Source organism: Pleurodeles waltl, chromosome 10, assembly GCF_031143425.1.
Source record: "Pleurodeles waltl isolate 20211129_DDA chromosome 10, aPleWal1.hap1.20221129, whole genome shotgun sequence".
Lineage (NCBI taxonomy): Eukaryota > Metazoa > Chordata > Amphibia > Caudata > Salamandridae > Pleurodeles > Pleurodeles waltl.
In genome coordinates this window covers 219,302,245-219,317,839 of record NC_090449.1, presented here as the reverse complement: position 1 = coordinate 219,317,839, position 15,595 = coordinate 219,302,245, and positions in this window count along the sequence as shown.

Sequence of the window (15,595 nt, the reverse complement as noted above, 5' to 3'; positions counted from 1 at the left end):
TGTGTAAAGTATTTATGCATCACAGTAACTCAGTGGAAACACAACACATGAAAAATCCTACAACAATTTAGAAATATAGACTAAAATATCATAAATTATACTGACACCAAAACAACAAAAATCCAATCAGTTGGCTCAGAGATATGCAGTTTTAAAGTTTTAAGGTAAGTATAGCTCTTAAAAGCGCAAATCGCCCCTCATGGTTATCTGGTTGTGCGAGTCCAGGTGAAAGTCACAAGTTCAGAATGATTGAAATGGAGTGTGGGGTACATACAGGGACCAGGTTAGTCCCACTAAAAACAAGTCTAGCAGGAAGAGTTCTGTTAGCGGTGAAGGAGTCGGTGAGGAGCAGGGAGAGTATCAAGGATGGTCATGGCAGTAGCGCGAAGAGTAGGTCGGGCGTTGCAGACAGTTGTTGCTGTAGCATAAAGGTCCTGTCCGGCATCATAGACGGTCTTTGATGAAGTTTGTTGTCAGCGATCACCACGGGCTGTCGATGCTGTAGTGCGAAGTGCAGATCTCATGTTGCCCGTAGTTGCTGGTGATTGTGGTAGCATTAAGAGTCTGGTTTACCTGAGGTCTGTGTTGGCAGGTGGTGAAGGCAGCAAGATCTTAGTGTGAACAGGCCCATTTGCGATCTTGAAGAGCCCAAAACAGGATTTCTCCTTTTCTTCCAGGAGAAGTTTTGCTTATGCTACACCAAGGGTCCAGGACCTCTGAAGAACCTCTTTGGGACCAGGAACTCACTCCAGCAGAGGCCATGAGGGACCAGGCAGGTCAGCTAGACATTGCAGGGAGTCCTCTGGAGCTTCTTGTGTCACTGTAGCTCAGAACAGGTGGTCAGTCAGTTGACCTTTGGAGTTACTCCAGCCTGGGTGAAATGTGCAGGTTCAGTCTTCCTTCTCAGCAAGCAAGGCAGGCCTCAAGTAGCATGGCACTAAGATGTTCTTCTGTAGTACCCACAGGTCTGGGAGTGTACTAAAGAATTGGTACTGAGTGACCATTTTTTTTTCCTAGTGCCAGCTCTGAAGTGGGAGGAGCTTTTGGAGTTTCCCCCACCGAGGCATGTAGAATGTTCTGCCTCCCTGTGCAGGTGCCCAACTTTCTGGGGGGCATATTAAGCTAATGTGAAGTCATTTGTGTGTGAAATGAGCTAGTGCCTTTGAAGTGCAAGTGTGGTAGGTGACTGCTCTGCCCCCATATCAAGTCAGAGACCCTCTATTGCAATGCAGTCTGGGTGGAATACACAAAGGCTAGCTATCCCTAGTCATGCGACCCAGGAATAGGCTGCAAACACCAAATGATTAGGAGAAGAAAATGTAAACTTTTTAAAAGTGGCATTTTCAGAATTATGACTTAAAATCCGACTTTACCAACTTTGCCATTAAAGAGGGTTTACACTACAATTAATCGGATACCAAATATGAGTTTCCTCCCTGCTCCCATTCAAAACTTATCACTTAGTAAATGTAATATGGTAACCCAATGTTATACTATGGGAGAGGTAGTCCTTGCAATAGGAAAAAATAACAGGCCTGCCCAGACATGTTATTCCTGCTCACTGGTCCTCTGGAATCAAGCTATGGAACTGGATGCAACCCGAGTGATTGCCAGTGGCAAAGATTAATTCAAACATTTCATCCATCACTTTGTTTTGTGATGCCCTAAGTGTGATAGGTGTGCCCAGATGTGTTTATGGTGCTCACTGTGCCACAGGACTCAAGCTATATACGTGGCTTGTGAGCCAATAATACGGCGAAACTGGTCCTGGGTTACTTGTATTCTGGTTCAGGGAGGACCTGACCTGGCAGTTCAAGCTAGACTGTTCACATTGAGCAGGGTCAAGGCTGATTTGCATATGGTTGGGTCCAAACTGAGGTGGCATGGTGGGTAAAAAACAAGGGATTGGGATGCGGCCCGAGTGATCGCACATGGCTGAGATTAATTCAAGCATTTCACCCACCACTCAATTGATGCAGGAACACTTGTAGCATTTAATTTAAAGTAGGAAATCCCCCTACCACTTTACTAGGGATCTACAAGTAAATTAAATGTACCAAATGAGTAAAAGCCTATTTTGTCATGTTTAAAGGAGAGAGTGCAAGCAGTTTAGAACTCGTTAGCAGTGTTACAGTGCACGGAGTCCTAAGGCCAACAAAAAAAAATTGGTTGAATAGGATGAGTGAATGCAAAAGGTTTGGGAAAAGACTACCCTAAGGCTGACAGGTCTAACAAAGACCCTGTCTCAGAATGATGTATTATGGACTTTGAGGATCTCAAACAAAATGCGACCAGTAGATCACAAAGCATGACATTTAGTATGAATATGAAATTTAGACACCAGAAAGGAAGAAGCATATCTGTGAATGACTCCATGAAGAATCCCAGAAGGTTTAAACCGGCCCAGATGTCCTTTTTATTGGTCACAAAACTCCAGTTGCAAATTCCGTGGACTACTTCCTACACTCCTTCAATTTAAAAAAAAAAAAATTACATTCAGAAAGCTCAAGGGTTCAGAAGTGGACTCCTTCAACTTTACCAGCCATTACCACTCCAACTCTGGAGTCTGTCATTTTTCAAGATTTTATGATAGGATTTGGGTTGTAAAACATTGATACATAATATACTAATGTGGTATTCGGAAGAGACACTTGAAACATACCTCTTCCACGCACCAATTCAGGAGCCATTAACAATACTCTTTTAAGAGTTGATTGAAGTTTACCAACTCTTAAAATGTGATTCTTAAATTTCAAAAACATTTTTGAAGACTAAACGCAGATTCAGTGTGTTTGTGGCCGAATAAATGATAGATTAATCTGAGCCTTTGTTCTTTCAAGAACCATCATAATTGAACTAGAATGAGCAAGACCTGATTGTTGGAAGAGGATTCAATTATCAAACATGATGTGAAGTTCTGGATCAACATTCTTTCTTTCTTTCTTTCTTTCGTGATTACTAAAAATAATTACAAACACATCTAAGGATAGAAACAATGAAACCATGCATAGCACTGGAGCAGACTAACAGCTTAGGAGCTCAAAATAATGCCAGCAATGCAATATTAAAATTAGGACACAAAGAGATTAAAAGCACAATATAAAACTGACAGTTAAAGTGCTTGTTAAAATCAGACATGCAGAAGCCACATCCACCTGTGTGTGTGGCATTTGCACAACCAGGGTACTTTAAAGGGCAGCTCTGCATCAGTGGGGCGCGGATAGTGAGAGCTATGATCTATACGCTAACATAGCCAAATGCAGCCAAGCTGATAGGTAAAGTGCTACGTTCTTGTGCTCATACAATAAAGTGCAATGTGCCTTAACATAGATACTCTTCCATGTCTTAAAGCCAGATTGTGTAGCCTACATAAATCATGCACCTGCTGGGTTTACTAAAGTGCTACATGCAGTTTAGTATGTAAACATGCGTAATGTTAAAGAGCATAGTGCCTTGGTGGGGAACTCCTTCCTAATTTGGGCCCTTATAATCAACCTCGATGTAAACATGCAGCATTAAAGTGCATGCTGCTCTGTCGTGGAGGACATTCAACATGTGTACTGTTAAAGAGCATGGTGCTCTTGAGGGGAAAAAACGTAAACTTTGCACTTGTATAGCGCACTACTCACCCGTTAGGGTCTCAAGGCGATGTACGCATACCGCTGTGGAACCCCTCATGGCTTTTCCCTGTGAGGTGCCCACTCCTGGCCAACCCACAGGGTGAAGTCAGGCATCCAAATGCTGTCAGGGCCGTTGTGGAGATTAAGCAAGCTATTTCCCAGAGTTACAAAGTGGGACCCATTAATTAGATTAGGCACTGAGGCGAGAATTATTTGGTCCAAGGGAATTGAGCCCAAGACCTGCAGAGCCGGGAATTAAACCCTGGTCCCAGGCCAGATCTGCATCAGGGTTTGCCACTCTAACCATTGTGCCACACTTCTCCACTCCAGAGGAACTCCTACTGCAATCTGTGACCAGGTAGTCAAGCAATTTGTGAACCTGAAAAGCATTCAAGTGCATGTTACTTTGTTGTGGACTACGTTCCCCGTGCAGCAACAAATTGTCCTTGTGTTCCATTGATGAAACTGAGAACCTTTAGTTATCCACCCCCCTTTTTTGGTGGATGCTAAAATGGCACTTTCCAGCCTCAGCAAAGAACTTCCAAGTTTGTGCTACATCCATTTGAACGGCTGTTGTGTGGATGTATGCTAGCGCCACTTTATACGTTCTTAAACCATTTTGCAAAAAGATAGTTCTCAAGTAAAATCGCCTCTGGTGGAGCAGTGTAGGGCAGCAGCAAACAATATGCGCAGCCGATTCAGAATGAAATTGGCATAACCTGCCAATGACCAATGGAAATATTCTTCGAATGGGACCTATAGTCCCATAGCCACAGGGTTAACAGCCTTGTCAACAGTATATTCTTTAGGGCTTGTCTCCCCAGGACTGCATTGAGATTTGGATGACAAGAGGTGACTAGATGCAATATGGTGAGACCCTCTACACCCAGAATGTTTATGATTTGTTCTATGTCCTGCTCCCTTAATACCTGCTTACCTTGCACGTTTATCAACCATTTTTAATAGGACAGTTGTTATGAATGGGTCTATTATGCCCTCTAGGGACATGTTCAGTTGGGCAATAGCACTGTTCAAAAACATTGACCAGCAGCTTTTCTTGTCCTGGAAAATCACATTCAATGCCCCTCTCATTGAGTTTTGATCCGCTCTCAACACACGATGATAGTACTTAATTAGATCTTTTTTGCACTTGATATCCATTTTCACAATATCAAACTCCAGGTGGATCAAAGTGCGCCTGGTGAATTTTGGAATGTTGAATATTTTCCTGTATGCTGCTGTGTGACAGCACTCTTGTGGCTCAGTGACCATGCCTGGGAAGGCCAAATGTCAGAACGTTATAATTCATAAGAGGGTAAGGGGTGGTGGAGGAGCATCTGGATCATAATGTTAGGCTCTAAATTGTGCAAGGGATGAGATGCGGGTAAATGAATGTTGCTGTGTTGGGGTACTTGTGATAGATGTTTGTGAAGAGTGAGAATGTAGGGGTAAAGATTGGCCAGGATGTGTATTCTTTGTGTAGTCATGAGGGTGGGAGTGGGTGTGACGGAAAGTATAATGAAAGTTTGTGTTATTTTGATGTACTGATGTGTGTCGTCTATATTTCCCTTGTGTAATAATGGGAGGGGATATTGATGTAGTGGTTTTCTGTGAAGGATGCATATGTGAGTTAGTGCTGGTGACTGGTATTAGAGTATTACAGGGGGTGTTGGTGTTTTGGAGATGAGTGTATGATGTGTGTAAGAAGGGATGGATGTGTGTCAGGGGAGTTTGTGTTAGTTGTGATGACTGGTGCTCTATTAAGAATCTCCTTGGATACAGACAGGCTGAATCCACACTTCCAGGCTAGCAGAGTCTACTTTCCAGGTAAGGGAGAGATTGTAAAAAAACACTGAAATACTGCTTGTCGCGTACTCAGAAATGTGGCTTTTTCAAGGCAAAAACAGGTGATGCAGACAATTTCTAAACACAATTTAAATCACAGAAACAGATTAAGCAGTCTCCTAAACACACTCTGGTTAACCACTGAGGTGTATGTAGCCTTTTTATTTAAAAAAAAGAAGGGGGGGCTTTTTTGCAGTCTTTTGCCACAAACTAGGAGGGACAGTTCAACAGTCACGGCTAAAAAACAGCACTTTAAAAGGCCAAGCTGCCTGAAACACAGAGCGCCTACAGTAAACAGGACATGGGTAGCAGAAGAAAACACTGAAATACTGCTTGTCGCGTACTCAGAAATGTGGCTTTTTCAAGGCAAAAACAGGTGATGCAGACAATTTCTAAACACAATTTAAATCACAGAAACAGATTAAGCAGTCTCCTAAACACACTCTGGTTAACCACTGAGGTGTATGTAGCCTTTTTATTTAAAAAAAAGAAGGGGGGGCTTTTTTGCAGTCTTTTGCCACAAACTAGGAGGGACAGTTCAACAGTCACGGCTAAAAAACAGCACTTTAAAAGGCCAAGCTGCCTGAAACACAGAGCGCCTACAGTAAACAGGACATGGGTAGCAGAAGAAAACACTTTAAAAAAAATAATAAGATTTCCCAGAAAGTCTGGGTCTCCTTACCTAGGTCTCCTAGGAAGCATTGATCACGGGGCTGTATTAGGGCGCAGGGAAAAAGCTGGGCTCACAAAATGGAGGTGGCTGCCTTGGGGTTCCCTCCACAAACATAAGGGGCCAGGGCAGGTGTGGCAAGAGAGCTCAGGTTGCCTGGGACTCAGAGAGACAATCAGCAAGGCCCAGGGAGGGAGGAGCTGCTGCTCTATTCAGAATCTCCTTGGATACAGACAGGCTGAATCCACACTTCCAAGCTAGCAGAGTCTACTTTCCAGGTAAGGGAGAGATTGTAACAAAAAAAAAAAAATGGTGTTAGGAATTCAGCAGCCCCTTGGTTTGGCAGGCTGCTGACAAACAGGTAAATTCAGGCACCTTTGATCATGTGCGGGCTGTTGACTCCAAACTGCACTGTCTCTCCTGTGCCCCTTGTCAGCTGGACCATGATCTTGTTCTTCCGAGATCGGTATGCAGTTTGCATTGTACCTCTCAAGTCAATCCTTGATTCAATTTGTTGCTTCGGATGATGTGGTCTCTGTAGTAGAATGTGGGGATATTTTTCTGTCTTGCAATTGCTTATGAGTATATCGAATTCCTTGAATTGCTCTTTTTCTGTCATGATGTTTCAACATCAACCATGTCTGACCATTCAGTCAATGTGGACTCTCTTTGACTAATCCAGTGACAGTGCTTACACTTCACTGACATTAGATGCACGGACGTGCAATAGGATTGTGAGGGTGTGCTATTTAAAATTTGTAAGATGTTGGACCGATTTAAGATGTCACATGGCCCGCTCATTGTAAATTCAGGGGTGAAGATCAATGCTGCAGTTCTGGAATCCAGTTGAGGATCCTCTCTTACTTCTTGAGCTTTATGGCATTGTGGGTGGCCATTTGTACTTGTGCTCTCATAGGACCACTCAGTGAGGGCTCGACTGGCCTTATGGTACTGATCTAGTGTGTCTGATTGTTCTCTTTGCTCTAATTTCCTCTCTGCAAAGTAACTCTCACGGTGTGCACAGATTCAATTTTTGGCTTCTAGTGCCCTGATGCAGTTCCACCACCCTGAGTGGGTTCCCCTGTGGTGTGGAAGACTGATTTTCCACTGGCCTGCTTAGGCCTGAATGTGCTGTTGTTTGCTCAGGAGTCACGTTTGACGCATTAGATAATTCAGCAATGTGCGATCTTGATTGCGCGCTGGTAGTGTCTTTGGTTCTAAGGGTGACAGCCTATGAGTAGGTTTTATTTATTTGAGGATTATATATGGAGGGTGGCGTAGTCTGGGTGGAAATTTCATTTCTACACCTCGCATCCAAGTGTGATGTTAAATTGGCGCCAGCTGAGGTGAATTCATTTTCTCCCATACATTTTGGGTTTTTGGCTGGTAAAAAATGGTTGGGTGTTCTTTTGTTCAGTTAAAAAATTGGATAATTCACCACACTCTCTTATTTTTTTGTATTTTCCCTCATTTGTGTTTGTGCTTGGTGCTGGCGGTTTGCTCAATGATGGTTTTTGCACAGTATGAATCAGCATATTTTTCCTTTTATTGGTTTTCAGTGATTTCCCTAATTTTTTCTCTTTACGTTGAGAAAGCGGTACCTGTTCATATTTGCTGCTATGAGCTCTCTTGCCTGATTATTCATTAGAGGCGCCTGTTCTGTTTGCAGGGCAGGACTGTTTTCGTTACCACCGATAATGCTCTGCTTTCCGGGAGTGGAAGGCCCCTGAGTTGACATGCTCCTTTTTTCTTCGGGACCTGAGATTCTGCCGGGATTTAGAGGTACACAGTTATCTATTGTCCCAGGTTCGTTTCAATTGGGAGTCATCCCCCTTTGTGGCTTGCTCATTTGAGTATCTTTCCAATAGCTTATTAAAGTTGTAAGATGTTTCAGTAACATGGTTAGCTTTTCAATTCTGATGTCACTTGCATTGTTTGCTGTGGGCCCTGTGCTGTTATGTTTGTTTACCCAAAGTTTTACCTTGGAGCTGAGCATGTCCAAGTTCTTTTCAATATTCAGCATACTTTGTGGCAAGATGTGCATCTGATAGAGACATCTAGTTGCAGATTCCTTACCTTAGAATTTCCCTCAGGCGTCAGTCTGGATCCAGAGATTTTTCTTCGACCAGTGCCTCTATGCGGCATCAGGTGGATTCGGTCAACTCCTCGTCTGTCATTGGCATCGCAGTCGCTGGATATGATGTCGCTGGTTGTACATAAGTGCCACCCGGTGCGCTGACGTCAGTTCTTTTTTTTTCTGCTCCAGCCTACATGCAGATCTGGAGAAGAGCTACCCTCAGTTGCTTTTTGACTTTTTGTCAAAAGTTTTTTTACTTTTCTGGTGCGTTGAGGATGTCCAAGAAGACCGGTCTCAAGCCCTGCAAATCCTTCCACTGCATTATGTCGGTGATGGATCCCCACTTGGTAGGTTTGTGATGCTTGGAGCATGATCACAACCCAAAGTCGTGCTCAGACTGCTGGACCATGAATCCAAAGGCTTTGAGGAAGCGGTCCCTATAGCTGCCTGTGACCCAGCATCTGGCTCAGCCTCGCTCCCTGTCTCGGTTGAGAGGAAGTTCCTGAGACCACTCTCGAAGCCACCACCAACATTCCTCTTCGTCCCATCACAAATCTTTGGGACACTCGAGGCGCAAGTGCTCTCCAATTTCACCCCATTGGTCGGACGACGTGTCACGGGATAAGGAGCTTTCTTGCTCTAGGCCTCTGTCTTCAGAGCCAATGTCTGGGTTGGCTCTATGTCTCCCCGACTTTCTGGGAGCCGGAGCCACCCCTGCCAACCTCAGAGTTTTACAAGGCCATGCACCTCTTTTTGGGTACCAGCCCTGTTGGTGAGAGGTAGGGTCTGCTGGGTTGGCAGGGGTCCCTTTGGGTTCCACTGTGGCTTTGGCCTCTGCTCTGAGGGACACCCATGGATCCGATCTGGCGTCAGTCATACCTCGACATTTTCCTGACATCAGTTCAGGTGTCAAGGCTCTCATGTCACCCGAGCCCACGGCGGTGTCGACCCTATACTCATTGCAGACTCTGACATGGAGCCGGAACAACATTGCTCTACACCACTTCCATCTACGGTAGGGCCTTTGGTTCCTTGATTGGAATTAGATCCTTATTCATATGGGTCTGAATTCGGCAAGGGTATGAATGGGTTGCTGGACCCTTTAGAATACCAGCTGGAAGATCCTATGGACTGGGCTCAGGAACTGGGTGAAGCCAGTGGGTTGGATACCTCACCTAACGCTGGTATGCATTCTCCTCCTACTGTGGCTACGAAGGAGGGAGCTTCTTACTCCATGGTGGTGAGAAGAGCATCCGAGATCCTGGGCCTCGACTTGCCTTCAGTGGCTGTCAGGACTAACCTCCTGACAGAGATACTTCAGTCCGGGGCTTCTAAATCCAAACCCCTTGTGCCCTTTAATGAAACCCTCACTGATGTCCTGCTGGGAACCTGGTTCAAGCCCAGCACAGGGGCCTCTGTTAATAGGACATCTGCCCACCACCATACGCCTGCACCTAACAACCTTGGTTTGCTGACCCAACACCCTACACAGAGAGCTTGGTCATCCAAGCTTCAGCCTCCCAAGACGGGTTCTCCTCCACTCCCCTGGATACGGAATCAAAGAGGCTGGACCATCTTGGGAAGAAGATATCTTCTTCCTCCAGCCTTGCAATGAGGTTTGTGAACACCATGCCTGTGTGGATCTGGGAGCCAGAGGTCTAGCCAGTCCACCGCCGCCCCCGCTGCTGCAGCCTCCCGGATCTGGCACTTCCCCTCCAGGGACCAGTCGGCAGCAGGATTTGCCATCACCTGCCCTGCTGGAATACCATCATGTCAGATAGGTGGGTTTTGCAAATAGTCCAAAGGATATACTCCCTCCCCTTTGAGACTGCCCCTCCATCAATGCCACCATCCTATGATTGTAGGACGGAGGATCACTTGGCACTTCTCAGTGAGGAAGTTACATCCCTCTTGGCCAAGGGGGCCAGAGAGAGGTTCCCTGTGCCATTCCCTCTACTTTCTGGTGCCCAAAAAGGGCACTGGCCTCCGCCCTATCCTAGACCTTTGGTCCCTCAATCTCTTCCTCAGAAATGAGAAGTTCAAAATGCTCACTCTGGCTCAGGTGCTATTTGCCCTGGAGACTCGGTGGTAGCATTGAACTTGCAGAACGCTTATTTCCATTTTCCTGTTCTGGCTGCCCACAGACGGTTCGTGATAGGTCACAAGTATTTCCAATTTCCCGTGCTCCCCTTTGGCCTTACCAGCACCCCTCTGGTGTTCATCGAAGTGTGATGGCAGTGGTCGCAGCTCATCTGCGCAGGTGAGGAGTCTGTCTTCCCCTTCTTTGACGTCTGGCTATTGAAGTCGAGCACACCCCAGGCTGTCGTCTCCCACCTCCAGACTACGGAGGACCGCCTGCATTCACTGGGGTTCACTATAAACATGCCAAAGTCACATCCGACCCCCTCTCAGATGCTTCCTTTCATTGGAGGTGTTCTGGAGTGCAGTTTCAGTCCTGTCCTCCAGAGCGGCGAGTCCAGGATATTTCAGGTTATGATAGCAATGTTTCAGCATCTATCCTGGATTTCAATGAGAATGACTATGAGGCTTCTGGGCCTCATAGCCTCCTGCAACCTGCGAGTGGCTCTTGCCAGATGGCATATGCGGGCTCTGCAGTGGGACATGAAGATCCAGTGAGCGCAGCATCAGGAGAATCTCTCTGACATGGCCCTGATCTCGGAGGGGACTATGTAAGATCTGCTGTGGTGGCTTTCACAGTTGGGTCAGAGAAAGATCCCTCTCCTTTCCCCAACCAGATCTGACAGTGGTGACAGATGCGTCACTCCTGGGCTTGGGTGGCCCACATGGGAGAGGCTAGGATAATAGGCATCTGGTCTCTGATGGAGTCCGAGCTCTATGTCAACCTTTTGGAGCTCAGGGCGATCAGACTGATAATGAAAACATTCTTGCCCTCTTTCAAATGGAAAGTGGTGCAGGTGATCACGGATAACACCACCACAATGTGGTACTGCAACAAGCAGGGTGGAGTGGCGTCGTGGACCCTTTGTCAGGAGGCTCTCCGCCTCTGGGCATGGCTGGAACATTGGGGCATATCCCTGTATGTTCAACATCTGTCGGTCTCTTTGAATGTCAGAGTGGACAAACTCAGCTGTCAATGCCTGGTCAATCACAAATGGAGTCTCCATAAGGTGGTGCCACAAGGTCTTTTTGAGCAGTGGGGAGAGCCTGGGTTAGATCTGTTCACATACGCAGAGAATGCATAATGTTAGCTGTTTTGGACCTTGGAGTTTCCAGGGTGGCACTTGCTCTGCAACGCTTTTCATTTTGAGTGGAACTCAAGCTTCCTTTCCGCCAATACCACTTCTGCCCAGAGTTCTCAAGAAGATCAAAAATGACTAGGCACAAGTCATTCTTGTGGCTCCGGACTGGGCACAAAGAGGATGGTATCTCAAACTCTTGAGCATGGCCATGGATCCTCAGATCAGACTGCCCCTTCGGGAGTATCTTCTGTTGCAGCAGCAGGGGACAGTTCTCCACCTGAACCTGCCCAGTATCCAACTTCTTGCGTGGAGATTGAGCGGCAGCAGTTGACAGCTTTTGACCTTCCACCCAAAGTCTGCGATGTAATCTTGGCAGCCAGGCATCCCTCCCCCAAATGGTATACTCCTGTCGATGGAACAAATTTGTGGCATGGTATACCAACACGTCTGTAGATCCCCCCTCTGCCCCTCTTTCAGAGGCTCTTTTATTTGTTCTTTCTCTGGCCCAGCAGGGCTCTGCTCAGGGCACCCTAAAGGGTTATTTTTCTGCCATCTCACCTTTTCTCTGCTTGCCTGACCAACCTTCCTTATTTAGATCTTCCATCGTTGAATGATTTCTTAAGGGTCTTACACATCTCTTCCCTCCTTTCACGTTCATAATGCCCCGGTGGGATTTGAACTCCCTTTGAGCCACTTCACAATTGTCCCCTTTGCGGGCTTACTGTAAAAATATCCTTACTTGTGGCTATCACCTCTGCCCGCAGAGTGAGTGAGTTTCAGGCTCTTTCATCTAAGCCACCTTTCCTTTCCATCCACCCTGAAAAGGTGGTGATTTGCACTAGGGCTTCTTTTTTTCCATAAAGTGGTTACGCCCTTTTCATGTAGGCCAATCCATCACCTTGCCTACATTTTACATGCCTGAACATCCCTCTAAAGAAGGGCAGAGACTCCACCACGTGGCCCCAAAAAGTGCACTGGTGTTCTACCTCAATGGTACTCAAGACTTCCGGGTGGATGATCAACTCTGTGTGGGCTATGTGGGCATGAAGAAATGTCAGGCAGTGCAGAAAGAACCATCTCCAGATGTGTTGTTCTCTGCATTAAACTGTTCTATGCACTGGCTAAAAAGCAACATCCAGAGGGCTTACTCTACTAGAGCAACAGCTACAACCACTGCATTAGCACATAGAGTTCCAGTCCTGTATATCTGCCAGGCAGTAAGGTGGGCGCATTGCATTAGACAGTCAGGTCCGCAGGGACAGCTACTTCGGCTGTTCGGTCCTCCTGGGCTTCCCAGTATGATCTTGGTTTGCAGACCCACCTCAGTGGGGTGGTATTGCTTGGATATCTATTCTAAGGTAAGGAATCTGCAACTGGAAGTCTCTATTAGATGAACAAGTTACTTAACTTTTGTGAACTTTTATCTGGTAGAACATATTCTAGTTGCAGATTCCTTGCCGACCCACCCAACCTCCCCATTCTGCAAACCGATTTCTAGGAACGGGAACTTCCCTTTCAGGGCCCTAGATCTCGTGCACCAGTATTATTGTTCTTCATGGTTTTGCGCGTCTGGCGTGGAAAGTTGTGAAAAGAAACTGACGTCAGTGCGCCGGGGTGGAACTTGTGTACCATATCTGGTGACCACGATGCCAACGATGGACACGGAGTCGACCAATGCCACCTGATGGCATGCAGGGGTACTGCTAGAAGAAAAATCCCCAGATCCGGCCTGATGGGTGAGGGAAATTCTAAGGCAAGGAATCTGCAACTACAATATGTCTCTACCAAATAAATCATCAATGAAAGTAAGTAACTTGTTTGTTAGTTCCACTTGAATTTCTAATTTGTGGGACTGTCGGTGGATGTGCTGTTATTTGTGTGGTATGGGAAGGCATGAACTCCTTTGCATGGTGTATTGTCCTGCTTTCTTTGTCTTGCTCTGTGTAGCAGGTGCTTTATCCTTAGTTTGATTACCTGCTGCTGCTGTGCTTTATGACTCTGTCAATGCATGCTTGTGTATTCTTTATGGCACCATGCCTAAGAATGAGAATTAGTGCACAAAGTAGGCACTTGGTAGGCATGTAGTGCTTGGTAATGCTCCCTGAAAATGATCAGTATATCCAGTATGGAAAATATGGGAGGTTTATCTAGCTCGCTGGGTGCAATCTGGGTACAGCCAGTGTGTCATGTGCGTCGGGTGCATCCAGGAAACCAAGGCTCTGGTTGCTGATGTGTTGCCCAATTCCAAATTCTTTCAGTGACCCGACTTGCCTACTGATTTATGGCCTTGAACAGCGTTCGACAATCTTTGGCCTTTAGCAATGGGATGGCGCCGGGACAACAAAGGCGAAGGCAGAAAGGAGAGGAAAAGCTATAAAGGAGTTTACTGTGCATGGCAGCCTTGAAGCAGGGGGCTAGATCCACACAATCATAAAGTTTATAAACCTTATTATGAGCCTTGTTGTTGCGCTAATTGTGCTTCTGTTACATTTGTAAAAATTTTTGACTTTTTGGTTTTACCCAGAACGCCAGCTACAGGAAGTGTCCACTTATCGATTAGTTCCTTAGCAGGGCAAAGGGTATGCACCGGTCCCTTGACGGAGTGCAAGCCTTACCGGCCTTATGTTGGCCGCATCCACATAACCACTGTAAATCTGTGAGCACATCTGGCCTTACTTGGTCATTTATACATTTTTTATTAGGGGACACGTTAAAGGTTCGATTGACTTTTTGACTACTCTTAGAGTAATTCCAGAATTTGTACAATCTTTACTCATAATCTCACCAGCAACAATATAACATGATCAACAAATTAATTATCAGAAGCTTTGAGTCAGTAATCTTTACGCACCATGACCCATGTGGCCATGAATAACCACACCTTTTAGTAAAATTTGAAAGTTTATTTCACTAAGTTAACAATGCTAATATCATGTAAATTAGTCTCAAAACCAAATGATAAGCATATTCAAACAACACAGGCTGACCAAAGAGGCAAAAGAATCTCAATTTAACTAATGCTTAGACATTCAAGAATTATGGTACAAATAAATAGCATCGATAACTGAACAGCAGAGATGGTATACATCTAGATTCAACAGATGAACATAATCAATTCTTTGTTAATAACATTTGTCAACACATTGGGCATCCTAACTCATCCTCCAATTAGACAGTTAAAAATTGCTTGGTCAGTGCAGTGTGAACGATGAACAATATTAATTTTCTGCTTTTACAAGACATTTACGAACATTTATTTTATGCCATAGAACTTAACGTGAGGCTTTTTCGACTAGGCCCAAACCTCGTAATTAATCAATGCCTTATTATATCTAATCAATACATAACATTAATACGTTAGTATAATCACATTATACAATTTATGAATTCCCCATAATCCATTGATACAAATTATAATAATCAATAATATCTGTATTATTTTCACAATTATTTATTTCCCTAGGTTGCCCTGCCACTTTCCCACAGAAGCAAAACCTTTGCCAACCTTTTCCCAAACTCCGGGTTCTTCCAAAACTTTTAAGTCAGAGTTAATATTAGTCAGATTGTTAATAAAGCTTTTAATCCCTCTACTATTGTTAGGAATAAATGTGCAAAAATGTTGCGATTTCAGCATTTTACAAACTCCAACCTCCTTTGCTAAAGGGATGTCTAACGCAAGGCTGTTATGAAGAGTCATAGATCTTACCGCAGCCATTTCAGTGTCCATTAGGATCATGATTCCTGAGAAATTTGTCAGCATGTTATCCACAATAGTAGACAACTTTCTAATTTCTACAGAATTTAGAATAACTCCAGCTGAAGGAATTATTGCTCCAAATATATCTCCAATTATGCCAGAGTAAGATTCTCTCTTTGGTCTAGCAAGGTGCAATTCATTCACTTTGTCAAGCCTCAAATCTCTGGGAAAACTATTCCCAAGTAACATGTACCATACCATCCTCTCAGAACACGAAAATAAGCATTTGGTCCACATATGTAATACACCCCTAGAATTGCTGGGTCTTGTCCTTTTAATATAAAAGACCATTTACTCTGAAAGAGAAACACATGTCTGCATTCACTCGTTCCCACAAATAATGTATCATATGCTCTCTCCCTTTAAACATGATGACATTGGATCATTCCCAATTGGATTATTTAA